The sequence below is a fragment of the Abramis brama genome, assembly GCF_963993115.1.
Source record: "Abramis brama genome assembly, chromosome: 2".
Taxonomy (NCBI): Eukaryota; Metazoa; Chordata; class Actinopteri; order Cypriniformes; family Leuciscidae; genus Abramis; species Abramis brama.
Genome location: NC_139964.1, coordinates 17,488,372 through 17,509,133, shown reverse-complemented (window position 1 = coordinate 17,509,133; position 20,762 = coordinate 17,488,372). Strand labels below are relative to the sequence as shown.

At 36.1% G+C, this 20,762-nt stretch overlaps 1 protein-coding gene across 1 annotated transcript in view; it reads right to left on the bottom strand.

The window, feature by feature from the left end:
• The window catches only part of LOC311077782 (hemicentin-1-like), a 147,466-nt gene extending 127,352 nt beyond the window's left edge, over positions 1 to 20,114 (bottom strand). Inside the window, exon 1 of the mRNA XM_084106397.1 lies at positions 19,923 to 20,114. The gene's annotated coding sequence lies outside the window, so the exon portion shown is untranslated. The remainder of the gene's footprint in view (positions 1 to 19,922) is intronic.
• Between the last annotated feature and the right edge of the window lie 648 nt (positions 20,115 to 20,762).

Here is a 20,762-nt window from a genome sequence, read left to right as displayed (position 1 = left end):
TTGAAAAAGAGGCATGATGTGATTGGCTGCCAAAAAACACCCGTTAATCGTTAAGTTTTCATGAATTAAGATTTAATTTACACAAACTCTCCTCCACCCAGTGCTATTCTATCCAGAGTTACATTTTAACACACATTGTGTGTTAAAAATATACACAACACAACATGTGTCAAAATACCATCAACACATGCTGTGTGTTGTTTTTTAACACATCTCTTTTAAGAGTGCATAGTAATTTCCTTTCCCTAATTGAATATTATTTGTATCACCATTGTTGAAAATCATACACTGATTATTGATGTGCCTTAAAGGAATTTTTTTTTTTTTATTGTATTTTTATATATATATCAGAACAACTTTTAAGAAATCCTTTTTCTCCTTCAGTGATTCTGCTTGTTAACATCAGGTGTCTTCAATAGTGGTCAATCATCACTCAATCAATCACTTAATCACTTGTTGAATTAGCAAGGTGATTGGAACAAAATACTGAGGAGGACTTTTACTTTCTGAACCTGGACTTTCCACCTCTGCTGTTAACCATATTCAACTAAACAGCATTGGATCAACCATATGTAGTTAATTTAAGTTAATTGAAATAAATAATGTTACATAAATCTAACGTAACCTAGTTACATGGAACCTGTTGACATAAAAAAGTTAATTAAAGACAACATACCATTGTTGTGTTTTGCATGCTGAATGTTGAAGTCTGTGTGTGACTCAAACATGGTCAATTGCAAGAGGTTGCCACAAATATAGGGGGATTATATCAACACAATTAAAAGTTTCTCAAGGGTTATATAACATAAGTGTAAGCAAAATAAACTTGAAAAATCATTATTTGACAAGAAATATAGTTATGTATCATTCATAGAATGATAGGTAGATACAGAATATTTATTACTTGTCTTCCTTTGAACCCAAATAACTGATTTCTTGTTGCATCACTGCATCAATAGGAAGATAATTGCATTCATATAAATGAAGTTCCAAGAGCCCAACCAAAGGGAACAATGATCACCATAATTTCAAAATAGTCTTGATAGACTTTTCACTCATTTCCTCCAGTTCTACAGTTATTTTTCTGTTTACATTCACAGATTTCCAAAAATAATCTGAAATGTTCAATTGTATTTTTTTTTTTTTTTTTTTTTTGAAAGAACATCACATAAGCTTACTTCATAAATTGATGCTGATTTTCCCAAAATATTTTGGTCTGAACTCACCATTATGGTGATCGGTGTTATTTTGGTTGAATTCATGGACCTTCATTTATAACAAATCTCTTCCTATTGATGCAGAAATGCGAAATATAATCTGAGTTATATATATATTAGGGCTGGGGGAATTAATTTTTGTGATTAATTTGAAATGTTTAACGCGTTAAAAAAAAATAACGCATTTGACGCGGAACTTTTTTTTTGCCTCGTTTTAATGATTTCCTGTTGCGGCTGCTCCGTGTTCTGCGATCAGGTTTCATTCTCGCGCAGCTTTCATGAGCGGGTCTTTTCCGCTCCGTGTGTGCACCGCCGCACTCTCCGTTTCGTGTGTGTATTTGTGTGTGTGTCGGCGGCTCTGCCAGCAGCGCGCTCTCCGTTCCGTGTGTGTGTGTGTGTGTCTGTCGTTAACAGCCCAAACGCTCCAATCATGTACAAAGCACTGGAAAAGTAAAGTCCACTCAAATAGCGTGAAATTTCTCTGTAGACTTCTGTTTGCTGAGCTGGTATAGTCATGCTGGGCAACAATAGTAAAAGCTCTGATCACATGCTCTGGTAATAATAGCTTTGTAGGACTATATTTTATTTTGATAATTAGTAGAAAAAATAATAATAATTGTGGTGTATTGGGTGGTGTAATCTGTTAAATTGATTATGTTGATTGATTATTGAAAAATAATAATATATATTGATATAGGCTATTGATGTTTAATATTATTTTAATATAGGTCTATTTTCTGTTCCTTTTTTTCCTGTGTTGTTTAATTTAATTAGGTGATTGTAAGTTTAAATATTGATGATTACAAGCTTGGTGGAAATGCAGTTAATTGCAATTAATTACAGCAAATTGTGCAATTAATTAGTTTAGTTTTTTTAATCGATTCCCAGCCCTAATATATATTATATATTATATATATATATATTATAGGGCTGGGTGATATATCGCATGACATTGTTAGGCGCAGCTATTTGTAGTAAATGGCGCTCCATCTGAAAGCAGGTGATGGCGATTTACTACTAGGAACCGGCTTTACTGACGAGATGCGCATAACAATGTGATGCAATATATTGCCCAGCCCATATATATTATATCAGTTAATATATATAATATATAATATTATATAATAAGTAATAATATAATAAAGATATAAATGTATAATTGTAGAAGGCTAGCAATTTCGACAAGCAAATACCAAGAAATAGGTTGCAGCAGTTTGTCTTTATAAAACACTTGCAAAATCCGTGATGGGACTGAGCTCGAATAGCTTTAGCGTCAGCGACTTTTTATTGTATGAAATCGCTGTCAATCAAAATGAGCTGCAACCTTTCGACAGACCCTCCAATCATCAAGCGGAAAGCCCGGAGTCCAGGCCAGCCCACTCCTCATTCACCCCCAGAGACGCTGAACGTCTGTGGGCGGGACATAATCGCAGCATTTATCCAATGACTGTCTACACAGCAAAACCCCCAGTGTTAAAGGGCACCTATTATGCCCCTTTTTAGAAGATGTAATATTGGTCTTGGGTGTCCCCAGAATGCATTTGTGAAGTTTCAGCACAAAATACCCCACAGGTAATTTATTATAACCATTTGAAAATGTCATTTTTTGGGCCTGTTTTAAAAAGAGCTGTTTTGGCGTCTACCACTTTAAATGTAAATGAGCTGCATATCCCCGCCCTGCTGCTGGACCCAGATGATGAAGAGAGTCCGGCACAGAATAAACACGAATGAGAATGGACTAAACGTCTCGGAATGGTTATTTGATACATTTATGTACTTACAAAGTTTTAATCGCGTCTCCTTTGCAATTATGGATGTGCAACACACACACACACGAACTGTGATAACGTTCGCGCAATTTTTTGAAACTACACACACACACACACACACACACACACAAATACTGTGATAACGTTTGCTAAGTACAAACGATTTATTTATTTTTTTCTTAAGGGGAGGGAGATAGACGTTTATATACTGTCTATGGAGCCTACGTGACATAAAACTGTCTGACGTTGTTTGTTGAGACATCCTATGACGACGACAATAAATAGCTTTAGACGCATTTGTTGTTGAACTGGCTGACATCGATTGAAATGACTATTTGCTCAAAAATCATAAAACACACTTACTTCTGGCAACGATCCACACTTGAGGATTAACTTCCTCGTTCACTAAACAGTCAGTCAGAAAATGATTCTCGTATTTAGGAAGTTTAAGTGGTGCCTTTTCTTCATAAATAAAATCCATCCGCTGCGTTTTCAGTGGCTCTGATGTCAGTGAAGACTAGTATGTCCATTCTTACATCCCACAACAGAACACCTACACTTCTTAGGAGACATTACCGGCTGTCGTTGATACAATGGAGGATGGTGTACAGATCACTGAGGGCGGGGTCTATGCCAAAACCAGATGTCAATCAAATCACGTCGGTGGGGCTTAGCGCAATTCTACGTCACAGTGCGGGCAATCTTAGAACAGGGCGTTCTGAGACAGTGCTTATGATTTATTGAGATAGTAAAAAAACTACTGGGTGGATTTTTATCATTCTAGGGTGGTTTTGCTCACACACTGCCAACACACATTTATGTTCAAACACCATGTAAAAGTGAATTTTGCATAATAGGTGCCTTTTAAATTAACACTCCTCGGTGTACATATAGGTCCAACTACAGAGTGTTAAAAATTAACACTGAATCAGTGTTGAAGTTAATGAGATAATTAAGTGATTAATTACGTGATGATTGGCCACTAGTGGTGACACCTAATGTTAATAAGCAGAATCATTGAAGGAAAGAGAAACACAAGAACTGAACAACACAAGAACAACAACTGACTTGGAGCCTTTACACATAATTGCCCTTATTATTACCAGTTTGAGCCTTTATTTCTGTCATACATCTACAAAAGTTATTGAGATTCAGCAGAAGTTTACACGATAATGTTTTATGAAATTTTTCATTTCGTTTTAATTTTAGTCACCATTATGGTTGTCAGTGTTTGCTTTAGTTGGGCTCTTGACCTTTTTCATTTTTTATTGTTAGGTTTTCTCTGACAGTTCCAACATTGTGTTTATAAAGCACTTTTGGTACACCAAGAGAAAACCTTCTTGACATTATCATCATGTTTGTGACCTTATTCACTGATGTCATTCAGAGTCAAAATCTATGACTTGTTACATTTTATTATCGGTAATTTGTACTAGCCCTGAAATTTTACAGTTTGAGATTCAACAGCAATGTGAACAATTTTGAAAAAACTTTTGAGCACAATAACTATTGTGTTTAAACACAGAGACATCAAGAATCAGCATATGAATCTCAACAATAGTGACAATAAACAAACTAGTGGCAAACAGATCATCTATGAACATCACAAAACTAAAGTCATAATAAAACAATAGCAAAATAAAAGCAAACAGGAAAAAACAATAAAAATTAAAGGACAATTCAGCTGCATAATTTATTCATGCTGCAATGCATGATGTCAGCCGGGGATGCATTTTGATTGGTGGCTCCCATCATGCACTGCAACATGAAACATTTGTGTGATTGTCACCATTGTTGAGATTCATATGTAGATTATTGATATCTGTGTGTGATTTAAAAATTTCAAGCACTGCTGGAATTAACTATTGTATTGTATATGAAGAAATCATTTGAATATTAAGTTATAATGCTGATTCAGTAAATCAGGACAGTACAGGAATTGTAACTTCATCAGGTAAACATTATCATCATGACCTGGGCTTCTTTTCCCAAAAGCATTTTAAGCCTAACTTGATCGTAGAACAATTGCAATAAATGGTCTGTACAATCAAATTAGCCTTGCGATTGCTTTCGGGAAACACAGCCCAGGTCATAGTTTCTCTTGCCACAACAAATGTGCTTTATACACACAGAGATGGACCAACCAGAGAAAAACTAATGTTAAAAAGAAAAGGGTCAAGACCCCAACTAAAGCAACCACTGGTCACCATAATGGCGACATGAAACGAAACATTCCATAAAACATTACCATCTAAACTTCTGTTAAATCTAAATAAGAACGTGTGTAGATGTATGACAGAAATAAAGTCAAACTGGTAATATTATACCATTATATTATACTATATATATAGTATTATATTATACTGGTAATATTATTAAGTGCAATAGTGTGTAATGGCTTGAAGTCAGTAGTTCTTGTGTTTCTCTTTTTTCTGTTCTTCTTGTTTCTCTTTCTGTCAATGATTCTTATTAACATCAGGTGTCACCACTAATGGCCAATCCTCACTTAATTAATCACTTTATTATCTCATTAACTTCAACACTGATTCAGTGTTAATTTTTAACACTCTGTAGTTGGACCTATATGTACACCGAGGAGTGTTAATTTAACACTGGGGATTTTGCTGTGTAGTTTTGAAGCACTGAAAGCCCCACTGAAGTCAATGGATGCTGGGCTTCAACAGGGAAATGCACTGTGACGCTACGGGAATGAGAAGGAAATCGAGTCAGCCGACCTGCTGTATGTAACTGATTCTGAACGAACTCATTAAGGGGTGAACATTTTCTAACGCATTTTTAGTCAATAAAATGTTATTTTTTTGACCATTAATATTTTGACATTATAGGGGAAGCCGAGCTTCCCTTGCATATATATATATATATATATATATATATATATATATATATATATATATATATATATATATATATATATATATATACACATATATATATATATATATACACTGCTCAAAAAAATAAAGGGAACACTTTTTAATCAGAGAATAGCATCAAGTCAGTTAAACTCCTGGGATATTGATCTGGTCAGTTAAGTAACAGAGGGGGTTGGTAATCAGTTTCAGCTGCTTTAGTGTTAATGAAATTAACAGCAGGTGCACTAGATGGGCAACAGTGAGACAACCCCCAAAACAGGAATGGTTTTACAGGTGGAGGCCACTGACATTTTTTCCCTACTCATCTTTTCAGACTGTTTTTCACCAGTTTTGCATTTGGCTAGGGTCAGTGTCACTACTGGTAGCATGAGGCGATACCTGGACCCTACAGAGGTTGCGCAGGCAGTCCAGCTCCTTCAGGATGGCTCATCAATACGTGCCATTGCCAGAAGGTTTGCTGTGTCTCCCAGCACAGTCTCAAGAGCATGGAGGAGATTCCAGGAAGACAGACAGCTACTCTAGGAGAGCTGGACAGGGCCGTAGAAGGTCCTTAACCCATCAGCAGGACCGGTATCTGCTCCTTTGTGCGAGGAGGAACATGATGAGCACTGCCAGAACCCTACAAAATGACCTCCAGCAGGCCACTGGTGTGAATGTCTCTGACCAAACAATCAGAAACAGACTTCATGAGGGTGGCCTGAGGGCCCGACGTCTTCTAGTGGGCCCTGTGCTCACTGCCCAGCACCAGGGAGCTCGATTGGCATTTCCCATTGAACACCAGAATTGGCAGGTCCGCCACTGGTGCCCTGTGGTTTTCACAAATGAGAGCAGGTTCACCCTGAGCACGTGACAGACAGGAAAGGGTCTGGAGAAGCCGTGGAGAATGTTATGCTGCCTGTAACATCGTTCAGCATGACCGGTTTGGTGGTGGGTCAGTGAGGGTCTGGGGAGGCATATCCATGGAGGGACGCACAGACCTCTGCAGGCTAGACAATGGCACCCTGACTGCCATTAGGTATCGGGATGAAATCCTTGGATCCATTGTCAGACCCTATGCTGGTGCAGTGGGTCCTGGGTTCCTCCTGGTGCACAACAATGCCCGGCCTCATGTGGCGAGAGCATGCAGGCAGTTCCTCGAGGATGAAGGAATGATACCATTGAAGGGCCACCACGCTCACCTGACCTACATCCAATAGAACACCTCTGGGACATTGTGTTTCGGTCCATCTGACATCACCTGGTTGCACCTCAGACTGTCCAGGAGCTTAGTGATGCGCTGGTCCAGATCTGGGAGGAAATACCCCAGGACACCATCCGTCGTCTCATTAGGAGCATGCCCCGACGTTGTCAGGCATGCATACAAGCACGTGGGGGCCATACAAACTACTGAGAACCATTTTGAGTTGCTGCAATGAAATTTCAGCAAAATTGACAAGCCTGCTGCATCATTTTTTCACTTAGATTTCCGGGGTGTCTTTGAATTCAATCCTCTGTAGGTTGATTATTTTCATTTCCATCAAACGATGTGGCATCCTTTCGTTCATAACACATTACCCAGTCCATATTAGTATAGATATCCAGCATGATATTTTTCCCCATTGAGATCTGATGTGTTTTCAAAGTGTTCCTTTAATTTTTTTGAGCAGTGTATATATATATATATATATATATATATATATACACACGCTTATGAATGTTAATATTACTATATTTTACAACTTTGTAGCCAACATTTAAGTCATAAGCACCTTGTGTATCTTAATTGGGTTGATATAATCCCTTACCCTGGTAATCCAGAGTTCTCGCGAGAGCACAAGTTGAATTTGCTCAGCGTATTACTCTGGTGTCGAGCAGTGGAGCTCATTAAAATATGCCCCTCGATCTGAGCTGCACCAATCACAGCGGGTTATCTGATATAGGCGGGCCAGAGGCGAGCAAAACAGATGACGACAGCAATGTGACGTCGAAGTCATTAATAAACATTGAAAGATGCCTATGGATGAACACCAGCTGTTTGAAATGGCTTTGGTCGCTACAATGAACGAGTTAGACTTGGCTTTTTCCCTAAAAGAGGAACAGAAGATGCCGCTCAAATTGTTCCTTTGCAAGAAGGACGTTTTTGCTGTTTTGCCCACCGGATACGGCAAGAGTCTAATTTACCAGTTAGCTCCGCTGGTAGCTAAGTGTATGGGGTTTATTGTTGTGATTGGTTGTAGTGTTATCCAATTGCATGCAGTGAGATTTTCAAATGCATGCTTGGTGCCGTGCCTCGAGCTGGCCGATTTTCATTGACTGACGCCAGACCTTTAATCTTTTAGATCCCTCTAAATGTGTGACAATATCTTGCAGTTGATCATGCTTGAGTCACTCATAGACTTCAACATTCAGCATGCAAAACACAACAATGGTAACAATTACCTTTTATCTAAAGTAAATTATGAAGTATTTACTTTAATGATCTATTGGTCAATGTCGATAAAGCATTAATTGTTGGAGATTTTAACATACACGTTGATAACACAAATGATGCGTTAGGGGCTGCGTTTACAGATTTATTAAACTCCTTTGGGGTCAAGCAAAACATCATTGGTCCCACTCACCGTCTTAATCATACGCTAGATTTAATTATATCACATGGAACCAATCCAACCGATATAGATATTATACCGCAAAGTGATGAAGTCACTGATCATTACATGGTCACTTGCATACTACGTACTGCTGAAATTTGCCACGTTGCGCCACGTTATCGACCAGGCAGAACAATCGTTCCAACTACTATAGATAGATTCTCAAATAGCTTACCTGATCTAACTCAGCTGATTAGTGAACCCAAACAAACAGATGAACTAGAGGAAATGACTAGCACTATGAGCACCATTTTCTCTAGTACATTAAACATTGTTGCACCAATTAGATTAAAAAAGGTTAGAGAGAAAACTAAAGCACCATGGTATAACAATACTACGCATATTATCAAGAGAGAAACTCGTAATTTAGAGCGTAAATGGAAACAAACTAATTTAGAGGTCTTTAAAATCGCGTGGAAAGACAGTATGTCACGTTATAAAAAGGCCCTAAAAGCAGCCAGGGCTGAGCATCTCCGCAAACTAATAAAAAATAACCAAAATAATCCAAGGTTTTTATTTAACACCATGCCTAGACTAACAAATAAACAGTCACCCGAACAAAATATTCCGTTACAGTTTAGCAGTAATGATTTCATGAACTTCTTCACTGAGAAAATAGAAAGAATCAGAAACACAATTGTAAATGTACAATCTTTAATGGGGTCTTATGATTCGGCCTCAATTATCGCCCCTCAAGAAAAACTACAGCGCTTTACAACTATAGGACAGGAGGAGCTAAATAAACTTATCATTGCATCTAAACCAACAACATGTTTATTAGATCCAATACCAACTAAACCACTGAAAGAAGTGTTACCTGTAGTGGAAGAGCCTCTTCTCAATATTATTAACTCGTCTTTATCTTTAGGTCATGTTCCAAGAATATTCAAGTTGGCAGTTATAAAACCTCTTATTAAGAAACCACAATTAGATCATAATAATCTAGCAAATTACAGACCCATTTCAAATTTACCATTTATGTCTAAAATACTAGAAAAAGTTGTGTCCGCTCAATTGTGCTCTTTCTTGCAAGAAAATGACATCTATGAAAAGTTTCAGTCTGGATTCAGGCCGCATCATAGCACAGAAACTGCGCTCGTTAAAATTACAAATGATTTACTTCTAGCTTCTGACCAAGGCTGTATCTCAATACTAGTTTTACTCGATCTTAGTGCTGCGTTCGATACTATAGATCACACGATACTCTTAGATCGACTACAAAACTACACTGGTGTTCATGGACAGGCATTAAGCTGGTTTAGATCGTACTTATCAGACCGCTACCATTTTGTCTGTTTAAATGGGGAAAAATCGAAGATAACGTCAGTAAACTATGGAGTGCCGCAGGGATCTGTGTTAGGCCCTCTATTATTCTCTATATATGCTGCCACTTGGAAATATTATAAGAAAACATTCAATTAATTTCCACTGTTATGCTGATGACACTCAATTATATATTTCATCACGACCAGATGAAAACAATAAATTATCTAAATTGACAGAGTGTGTTAAAGATATAAAATACTGGATGACGTGTAATTTTCTGCTATTAAATTCAGATAAAACGGAGGTATTACTTATTGGTAAAAAAAACTGCCCACAAAACCTCTTACAATACAACTTTACTTTAGAAGGATGTCCTGTTACTTTATCCTCTACAGTAAAAGACCTGGGTGTTATATTAGACCGCAACTTGTCTTTCGAAAGTCATATTTCATATGTTACAAGAACAGCCTTTTTCCACCTTAGAAACATTGCTAAGCTACGTAACATGCTATCAGTTTCTGATGCAGAAAAGTTAGTTCATGCATTCATGACCTCGAGACTAGATTACTGTAATGCTTCATTAGCTGGTTGTCCTGCATCCTCAATAAACAAGCTACAGTTAGTACAAAATGCAGCTGCTAGAGTTCTTACTAGGTCAAGGAAATATGACCATATAACACCAATTCTATCATCTCTACATTGGTTACCTATAAAGTTCTGTATCAATTACAAAGTATTACTAATGACCTATAAAGCCCTAAATGGTTTAGCTCCTGGGTATTTAACGGAACTTCTAACGCCCTACAATCCATCGCACTCTTTAAGATCACTAAATTCGAGGCTTCTGGTCATTCCTAGGATATCTAAGTCCACTAAAGGAGGGAGGGCGTTTTCACATTTAGCTCCTAAACTGTGGAATGGCCTTCCTGATATTGTTCGAGGCTCAGACTCGCTGTCCCAGTTTAAAACTAGATTAAAGACGCATTTCTTTAGCCAAGCATTCACATAATACTTACCTTTTATACTACAGTTGAATCAGATTGAATGCATTATTGTTATGAACAGCAGCTACGCTAATTATTTCCCATCTGCTTTTCTGTTGTTATCTCGGGACGCTAGTCCCGAGGTAAACACAGATTGTCAGCTCCAGTTTGTATCCAGCCTCCCATGGAAACTACAGATGCCCCCACACCCGTGCAGAGACGACTCGAAGCCTGTGAAGAGACGACTCGACGCCTGTGAAGAGACGACTTGACGCTGGCGATATGTTTATGCCCTAAATTAATGTATGATTAACTAACTGTATTTTTCTATGTACATTTCTGAAATGCACTTTCTGTAAAGCTGCTTTGAAACAATATGTATTGTGAAAAGCGCTATACAAATAAATTTGAATTGAATTGAATTGAAGTATTATTTATTATTTTTAAGTTACTAGAACTCTCGTGTAACTATACTATCTAAGCATTTGTCAGTACAACATACTATTCCTATTTCACTTTACATGATTTTTAAGGCAATTGGTTTCCATGCTTTTTTCAATGTCTAACTAATTTGATTTTACAAAAATAGATATGGTCTTTTTTTTAGTAAGATGTTAGCCTATGTATGAAAGAGAATGTGTTCATTGTACATCATTGGACTCTTTTTATTTCTCACAAAATGAGCTATTTATTATTTGTCGACAACGATTAATCTGCTGAATATGGATGAAGGTTTTCATAATCAAATGTCATGGTTCAGACTCCAGATCATAAAATTGACTACTGCTGAACAATTACAATAATCCAAGCAAGAACAGCAGAAAACATTTTCTAGTGCTTTACAAAAGTTGTATGACGAGCGAAGTAAAAACAGATAAATATGGAATATTTTTACCGTGTTTCAGTGAGTCTCTCGTCTATCGGAGGTGAAGTGATGAAAACAGACCCAACTGAGGAAGCAGGAGGTCCGAGAATTTTCCTCATTAACTCTTAATTTTGACCTGCTTCATTACGCCCTTCTCTTCCTCAAACAAAAACAATGACATTAAAAGAGAAGCCAGGAAAAGCAGAGGGCGTACACAGCAAAAAGTCCAGTGTTAAATTAACTCTCCTGGGAGTTTATATGGCTCCAGAGTCAGTGTTAAAATATGAGTGTTAAATTAACACTCAAGAGTGTTAAAGTTAATGAGCTCATTAAGTAAATCATTGAGTGATGATTGAGCATTATTGAAGACACCTGATGTTAGCAAGCAGAATCACCAAAGGAGAAAATCTATTTTTTAAAGTTGCCATTATGGTGATCAGTGTTTGCTTTAGTTGGGCTTTTGACCCATAAACTGTAAACATTAGATTATCTTTGGCTGTTGTATCTTAGTTATAACTGCCAGATGAACAAAGAGAAAGTTGATCAGGTGGTGTTGGTTATGTTTTGACATAATCATAATTCCACCTGAATCACTGAACTCATTTAGAGTCTAATCTCTGACTTAAATGTATATTGTTGATTACAGCACCACTGTGATTCTACAGCATAAGATCTTTTTTTCTAACTAGTCTAATTTCTTAAAAGTTGTTCTGATAAAACAAAATATTTCTTTCAGGCACACACAGACATCAAGAATCAGTGTATGAATCTCAACTATGGTGACAAACAGAATATTCAATTAGGAAAAGGAAATTAGTAAGACAATTCAGATCATAATTTGTTCATACCGCAATGCATGATGGGAACCATGAATGAGTTTTGATTGGTGGCACCCAGAATGCACTGCAACATGCTTTATTATTGTCACCATTGTTGAGATTCACAGGCTGATTCTTGATGTCAGTGTGTCTAAATTAGAGGTTTAAATACTCCAAATTTTTCGGTGGGGGTCTTTTTTCGGTGGGGGCCATATCTAAATTTTTCCCCAATTTCGGTATCGATCCGATACCAAATAAATACAGGGGCAGTATCGCCGATACCAATACTTTTTCGTTTTAAAAGCATGCACTTGAACTTATGCACTTTCCTGTGCTAGAGCAGTGTGTCATGATTTATGAGGTGAATGCATCATTAATATGCTAAATCTGAATACGTTTTCATGACTACTAAATATTTTGTGATTTGTGCTCTCAACTCGCCTGTAATTATTAGTCAGTGACTTTTACAAAACTACCCTAATTATAGTAAAAGTACTATTGTGCACTAGCCTACTGTTTAAAAGTTTGGGGTCTGTAAGATTTTTTATTCTCTTCTGCATTTATTTGATCAAAAATACAGTAAAAACTGTAATGTTACAATTTAACATAGGCTATCTGTTTTCTATGTCATACTAAACTGTAATTTATTCAAGTGATCAAAGCTGAATTTTCGGCATCATTACTCCAGTCATGATGATAATTCATTTTAATATGCTGATTTACAGCTCAGGAAACATTTCTTATTATTATCAATGTTGAAAACAGTTTCATATTTTTTGTGGAAACCATGATGCAGAATTATTTAATGAACACAGTTGAAAGAACAGCATTTATATGAAGTAGTTTTTTTTAACAGTGAAAAACCCTTGACTGTCACTTTTGATCAATTGAATGCATTGATCCTTGTTGAATAAAAATATTAATTTCATTAAAAAAATCTTACTGACATCAACATTTTGAACCGTTATATACACTTTTGCTTTGTTTATTGCAAAATAACTCCCGATTGTTTCTCTGTCATCTAAGCAAGACTTCGTTTCCCAAACGCACTGGGCCTGTGAGCTCAGCGAAGCACCAGCATCGAACGCTCTCTGTGATTGATTGGTTTCGTCTTGTATCCAGATGACTAGGAGAAAAAGTTCTATCCTACACAATTATCCGCTAACATTCGCTTATTTTTCCACTTAGAAGCTTATTTTACGCACTGAATTGCGTGCTAAATTAATAAAAATTACTGGTAAAAAACCCCACACATTTGGATCGATATTTTTATGTGAGGATCGATCCTTTTCGATACCACGTCAGTATCGATATATCGATACTCAAGGATCGATCTGCCCACCTCTAGTCTAAATAAAGCAATTTTCTAAATATTTTTATCAGAACAATTTTTAAGAAATATTTTGGATTATATTGATAATGATAAAAACCATTTGCTGTAGAATCACAGGCTGCTGTAATCAACAAAGTAAACCTGACTCTCTAAATGAGAGTTGATATTCAGGTCAAATTATGATTATCGAATCATAACCAACACCACCTGATCACCTTTTCTCTTTGTTCATCTGAGAGTTATAACTCAGATACAACAGCCAAACAAAATTTAAAGTTAAAGCTTTAAGGGTCAAGAGCCCAACTAAAACAAACACTGATCACCATAACGGTGTCTTAAATTTTTTATTTTCTCCTTTGGTGATTCTGCTTGCTAACATCAGGTGTCTTCAATATTGGTCAATTATCACACAATGAATCACTTAATTAGCTCATTAACTTTAACACTCTTGAGTGTTAATTTAACACTCATATTTTAACACTGACTCTGGAGCCATATAAACTCCCAGGAGAGTTAATTTAACACTGGACTTTTTGCTGTGTAGACGTGGAAATTCTGGAACAATTACTCAATAAATACTCAAATAGAATTTAGAGACAACATCAACCACTTCTACAAATGAGTGAAGATTAGCGGAGAGTGATAAAGATTTGCTGCACAGATAAAGAAATCCACTGAAACAATATTGCTTTGAAAACAGCAGTGTTTTTGAAGTGTTGCTGTAAAATCAATGACTCAATATGAATCTGATTTAATCTCAGTAATCACGCCACCGGCCTCGCGCCGTTCTCCCACGGCCTCAGTCTCGTCCTGCTCGCCACAGTAAACATGATGAATGGTGACTGTAGAACGCAAAAGCCGAATCCCGGCCATTTTGGGCGATCTCAAAATCCCGGGTAGACTCGTCATCTGGTTTAGTCGTATTTTAAAACACTGCTTTTTCTTAACATTGTGTCAGACGTATTTGCTGGCATGATTATCTTGTTTCATTGTGTATTAAGTCTTATCAGGCTGTTATTTATCAGGCTGATATTTGTACACAGCAAAAACTCCAGTGTTAAATTAACACTCCTGGGAGTACATATGAGACCACACTTGTAGAGTGTAAAGTGTTAAAATATGAGTGTTAAATTAACACTCAAGAGTGTTAAAGTTAATGAGATAATTAAGTGATTAATTGAGTGATGATTGATCATTATTGAAGACACCTGATGTTAACAAGCAGAATCACTGAAGGAGAAAATCACAAATTGTAAGTTACCATTATGGTGATGATTGTTTGCTTTAGTTGGGCTCTTGACCATTATATGTTTACTTTAAATTTTGCTTGTCTGCTGTTATTGATTTATAACAGTCAGATGAACAAAGAAAAAATGTGATCTGATGGTGTTGGTTATGTTTTGACATAATCATGTTGTGATCTGAAAAACTAAACTTATTGAGATAGTTTGGATTTGTTAATTACAGCAGCTCCGTGATTCTACAGCATATGATTTTCAGTATTTTTCATGTAATCCAAAATATTTAATAAACATTGTTCTGATCAAAAGACTTTCAAATTAGTTAATTAATTTAGAAACACAGACATCAATAATCAGCCTGTGAATCTCAACAATGGTGACAATAATAAAGCATGTTGCAGTGTCTGCCACCAATCACAACTCATTAATGGCTCCCATCATGCATTGCGGTATGAATAAATTATGATCTGAATTGTCTATGTAATTTACTTTTCCTAATTGAATATTCTGCTCGTCACCATTGTTGAGATGCATAGACTGAATCTTGACGTCTGTGTGTGCCTAAAAGAATGATTTTTTTTTTTTTTTCAAAACAACTTTTAAGAAGTCCTTTTCATTATATCTAAAATTCTGGATATTTATGCAGAATCACAGTTATGCTGTAACCAACAACATAAATCTAAGTCAGAAATATGAGTTCAGTGATCAAGTTCAATTGTCATAATATAACCATCACCATCAGATCACTTTTTTCTTTGTTCATCTGGCAGTTATAACTCAGATACAGCAGCCAAACAAAATCTAAAGTTAATAATATAATGGTCAAGAGCCCAACTAAAGCAAACAATCATCACCATAACGGTGGCTTACAATTTGTGATTTTCTCCTTCAGTGATTCTGCTTGTTAACATCAGGTGTCTTCAATAATGATCAATCATCACTCAATTAATCACTTAATTATCTCATTAACTTTAACACTCTTGAGTGTTAATTTAACACTCATATTTTAACACTTTACACTCTACAAGTGTGGTCTCATATGTACTCCCAGGAGTGTTAATTTAACACTGGAGTTTTTGCTGTGTAGCTCCTAAAACATAAACGGTTTATCAAGTAAATCAATAATAATAATTGCGTGAACAGCAAAATCCCTGTGTTAAATAAACACCCCTCAGTGTGTCCACACACACAGCAAAATCCCCAGTGTTAAATTAACACTCCTCGGTGTACATATAGGTCCAACTACAGAGTGTTAAAAATTAACACTGAAGCAGTGTTAAAGTTAATGAGATAATAAAGTGATTAATTAAGTGATGATTGGCCATTAGTGGTGACACCTGATGTTAATAAGAATCATTGACGGAAAGAGAAACAAGAACAGAAAAAAAGAGAAACACAAGAACTACTGACTTCGAGCCATTACACACTATTGCACTTAATATTACCAGTTTGACTTTATTTCTGTCATACATCTGTCATGAACTGTCGTTTCATGTCACCATTATGGTGATCAGTGTTTGCTTTAGTTAGGGTCTTGACCCTATTCTTTTTATCATTAGTTTTTCTCTGGCTGCTCCAACTCTCTGTGTATAAAGCACATTTGTTGTGGCAAGAGATACTATGACCTGGGCTGTGTTTCCCGAAAGCAATCGCAAGCCTAATTTGATTGTACAGACCATTTATTGCAATTGTTCTACGATCAAGTTTGGCTTAAAATACTTTTGGGAAATGAAGTACAGGCCATGATGATAATGTTTACCTGATGAAGTTTCAATCCTGTACTGTCCTGATTCACTGAATCAGCATTATAACTTAATATTAGAATGATTTCTTCATATAAAATAAAATAGATAATTTCAGCAGTGCTTAAAACCATCTGACATTTTCAAATCACACACAGATATCAATAATCTACATATGAATCTCAACAATGGTGACAATCACACAAATGTTTCATGTTGCAGTGCATGATGGGAGCCACCAATCAGAACGCATCCCTGGCTGACATCATACATTGCAGCATGAATAAATTATGCAGCTGAATTGTCCTTTAATTTTCATTGTTTTTTCCTGTTTGCTTTTATTTTGCTTTTGTTTTATTATGACTTTAGTTTTGTGATGTTCATAGATGATCTGTTTGTCACTAGTTTGTTTATTGTCACCATTGTTGAGATTCATATGCTGATTCTTGATGTGTCTGTGTTTAAACACAATTGTGATTTTGCTCAAAAGTTTTTTCAAAATTGTTCACATTGCTATTGAATCTCAAACTGTAAAATCTCAGTGCTACAAATTAACGATAATAAAATGTAACAAGTCATAGATTTTGACTCTGAACGTCATCAGTGAATAAGGTCACAAACATGATGATAATGTCAAGCAGGTTTTCTCTTGGTGTTCCAAAAGTGCTTTATAAACACAATGTTGGAACTTTCAGAGAAAAACTAACAATAAAAAATTAAAAGGGTCAAGAGCCCAACTAAAACAAACACTCACCACCATAATGGTGACTAAAAATGAAAACGAAATGAAACATTTCATAAAACATTACCGTCTAAACTTCTGCTGAATCTCAATAACTTTTGTAGATGTATGACAGAAATAAATGCTCAAACTGGTAATAATAAGTGCAATAATGTGTAAAGGCTCCAAGTCAGTTGTAGCTCTTGTGTTTCTCTTTCCTTCAATGACTCTGCTTATTAACATTAGGTGTCACCACTAGTTGCCAATCATCACGTAATTAATCAATTAATTATCTCATTAACTTTAACACTGCTTCAGTGTTAATTTTTAACACACTGTAGTTGGACCTATATGTACACCGAGGAGTGTTAATTTAACACTGGGGATTTTGCTGTGCAGGGTGTTAAAATTAACACTGAATCAGTGCTGAAGTTAATGATATATATATATATATCATCATATATATCATATGATATATATATATATCATATATATATATATAAGTGATGATTGATCATTATTGAAGACACCTGATGTTAACAATCTGAATCACTAAAGGAAAGAGTCACGAGAACAGGAAAAAAAGAAACACAAGAAAACTGTCTTCCAGCCACAGTCTTAAGGACATCTACATTAATCCGGATACATTTGAAAACAGCGTTTTCAGGCTTTTTCCGATGTTTCAGTGTGGAGGAAAAACTTGAAAATGCAAAATTTACATTCATTTAGTTTAGTGTGAGTAATTGTGAGTAGTTTAGTTTTCATGTGAGTAAATTCTGTCATCTTTGCAGGATTGTGATATGAAGAGTCAAAGTAACATTTTAGCAACAGTGTGACAGTGGATAGCACATAACAGGCACAATGCCAGTGTTAAACATGTGTCACGTGACTAATCTTACATCATTGTTTTCAAATACCTCAGTTTTGACAGTCCAAGTAAAGTCATACCATAGCAATACATTTGCAAATCATTAGCTAATGATTAACTAAAGCAGACAATTTGAAGTTGAAGTACATTGCTTCAACCCATTGTGGTAATTAATGCATTAATTTACTACACTATTAGGTAATAAAATATGTTATCAAGAAATTAATGCATTATAACACATTTAATTAATCATTTAGAATCTGTATTAGTTACTGATGCAGTAATCATTAATGAATGGTTTAGTTCTACATGAGTCATATACCAACAAATGATTTTATGTGCATTAGTTAAGCATGAATTAATGCACATTTTTTAATGCTGCTACACATCAAGTATCAGTGTATGAATCTCAACAATGGTGTTATGCTGCTTGGAGCCATAGCTGATTCTTATAATAGGGCTCTCAGCATGCATTGCATAACGAATCGTCACCATTGTTGAGATTTATACGCTGATTCTTGATGTCTGTGCATGTGTGATAGTCTAATATTGGAATTTTAATAAAAAGGTTCAAGAATAGCTGTCTAATCTGCATCATGGCAATGTTGACAATGGAAAATTAGAGCACTGATCATAATAATAAAAAAGCCTTAACATCTGCGTGAACTGGAAGTTGCAAACGACTTTTCTCCAGTGCTGTGACATATTTCCCAGTGAAACGGAATATTGAACAGAGGGCAGGGTTTTACTCTAGCGCTCCTCCTCTCCATCTCTCGCAGAGTCTCGTTCATAACAGACTAACGGTTTGAGGGGAGTGGTTAAGCGTTTCCCAAACCAAGTCCTCAAACCAACGTCATCAGAGAAGGGACGCCATTCCAGACCGGAAGTAACTTTTCATACTTTGATTAAAGATTACGACGGCAAACAATTTTTTTCAGTGTTTCAACTTGCACGGATTAATTGTTCACCACAAGACTTGTAGTATGCGCTAACAAAGTAAATAGGGCCAATTTTGATTTCATGGGGACTTTAAACCAATTTTTTTTTTCAATACAAATTCAACATGTAAACATCTGTTAATTCTCAACAAGAGCTTCTGTAGGCGTCTGACAGAAATGAAGAAAATCTGGTTAGTAATGTAAGACTTGATCTTCCCGCTGAGACAAAAGCTCAGATCAAACCCCCTGCAATCAAACAATAAAACGCAGCCCTGGATAAAAGATCTCAAAGAAAGAGCACAGGACATCGCCTTGCCCAAACTTAACTACTTGTATATACATCCCCTCTCCCTCCTCCCTTCCTTCCCCCCTGATTCAAGTCACTGGAAGTTCACTGAGAATGTGTTTAAATCACATCCCTGATAGCAGACCAACACTGACTCAAGGTTGAATCTTAACATTGATTTTTCATCAGGTTTGCACACTGAAATGATGTTATTTCAATGATGAATAATAGATCAATATGAACATAAAATCGTTATTTGTTCAACATTAATTAAATCACATCGAACCAACATTTAAACAATAACAAATGATTATGTACAACAGGATCTTAAATAAATAGAATCAATCTTACTTTATTTCTATGCCGGTGAATCATGTCCGTTTTGACATCTTTCAAGCAGAGATGATGCAGGGCTGAAATTAACAGGGTTTTGAACCAAAAATTCATTAACTCCAAAACAACTCAGAACTAAACAGCATTACCTTCTTCAATTATTAATAACCAGTTTGATTGTATTTCTGGTTTAGATGCACTGGCTGGGGATCCTTGTTCACTGGACCTCTGGTAAAGTATACGTGTCTTTAAATAGGTCAGCAAGACCTTCTCTTTTTCCCACGTGGGTTCCTTTCCTCCTCTATTTGGGGATTTGTGTGGACCGCCCTAAGTCACAGTGAGAGCCAAGTCCTGCATGAGAGAACACACAATCCCTATATTGTATACCCCACAAAGTCCAAACCATTATAACATCTCATCGCCACCAACGGATAGCTGGAGGATGATGATAAAAAAAGAAGAAGAAAAAAAAAAACTTCGTTGTCTTAGGAAAATAATTCTAAGTTATTGCGGGTGTGCTGTCCAGGGGTTGGGTGGGGGCTTCTGGGTACACTAAAAAGAGATGTGTTAAAAAACAACACACATCATGTGTTGATGGTATTTTGACACATGTTGTGTATATTTTAACACACAATGTGTGTTAAAATGTAACTCTAGAATAGTACTGGGTGGAGGAGAGTTTGTGTTTATGAAAAAATTATAGGCATATTTTATATGGTATCCCATAAAATGCTCTAAAATAAATAAAGCAATACATTCAAATAAATAAATTAAATCTTAATTCATGAAAACTTAAAGATTAACGGGTGTTTTTTGGCAGCCAATCACATCATGCCTCTTTTTCAATGTCTTTTTCAA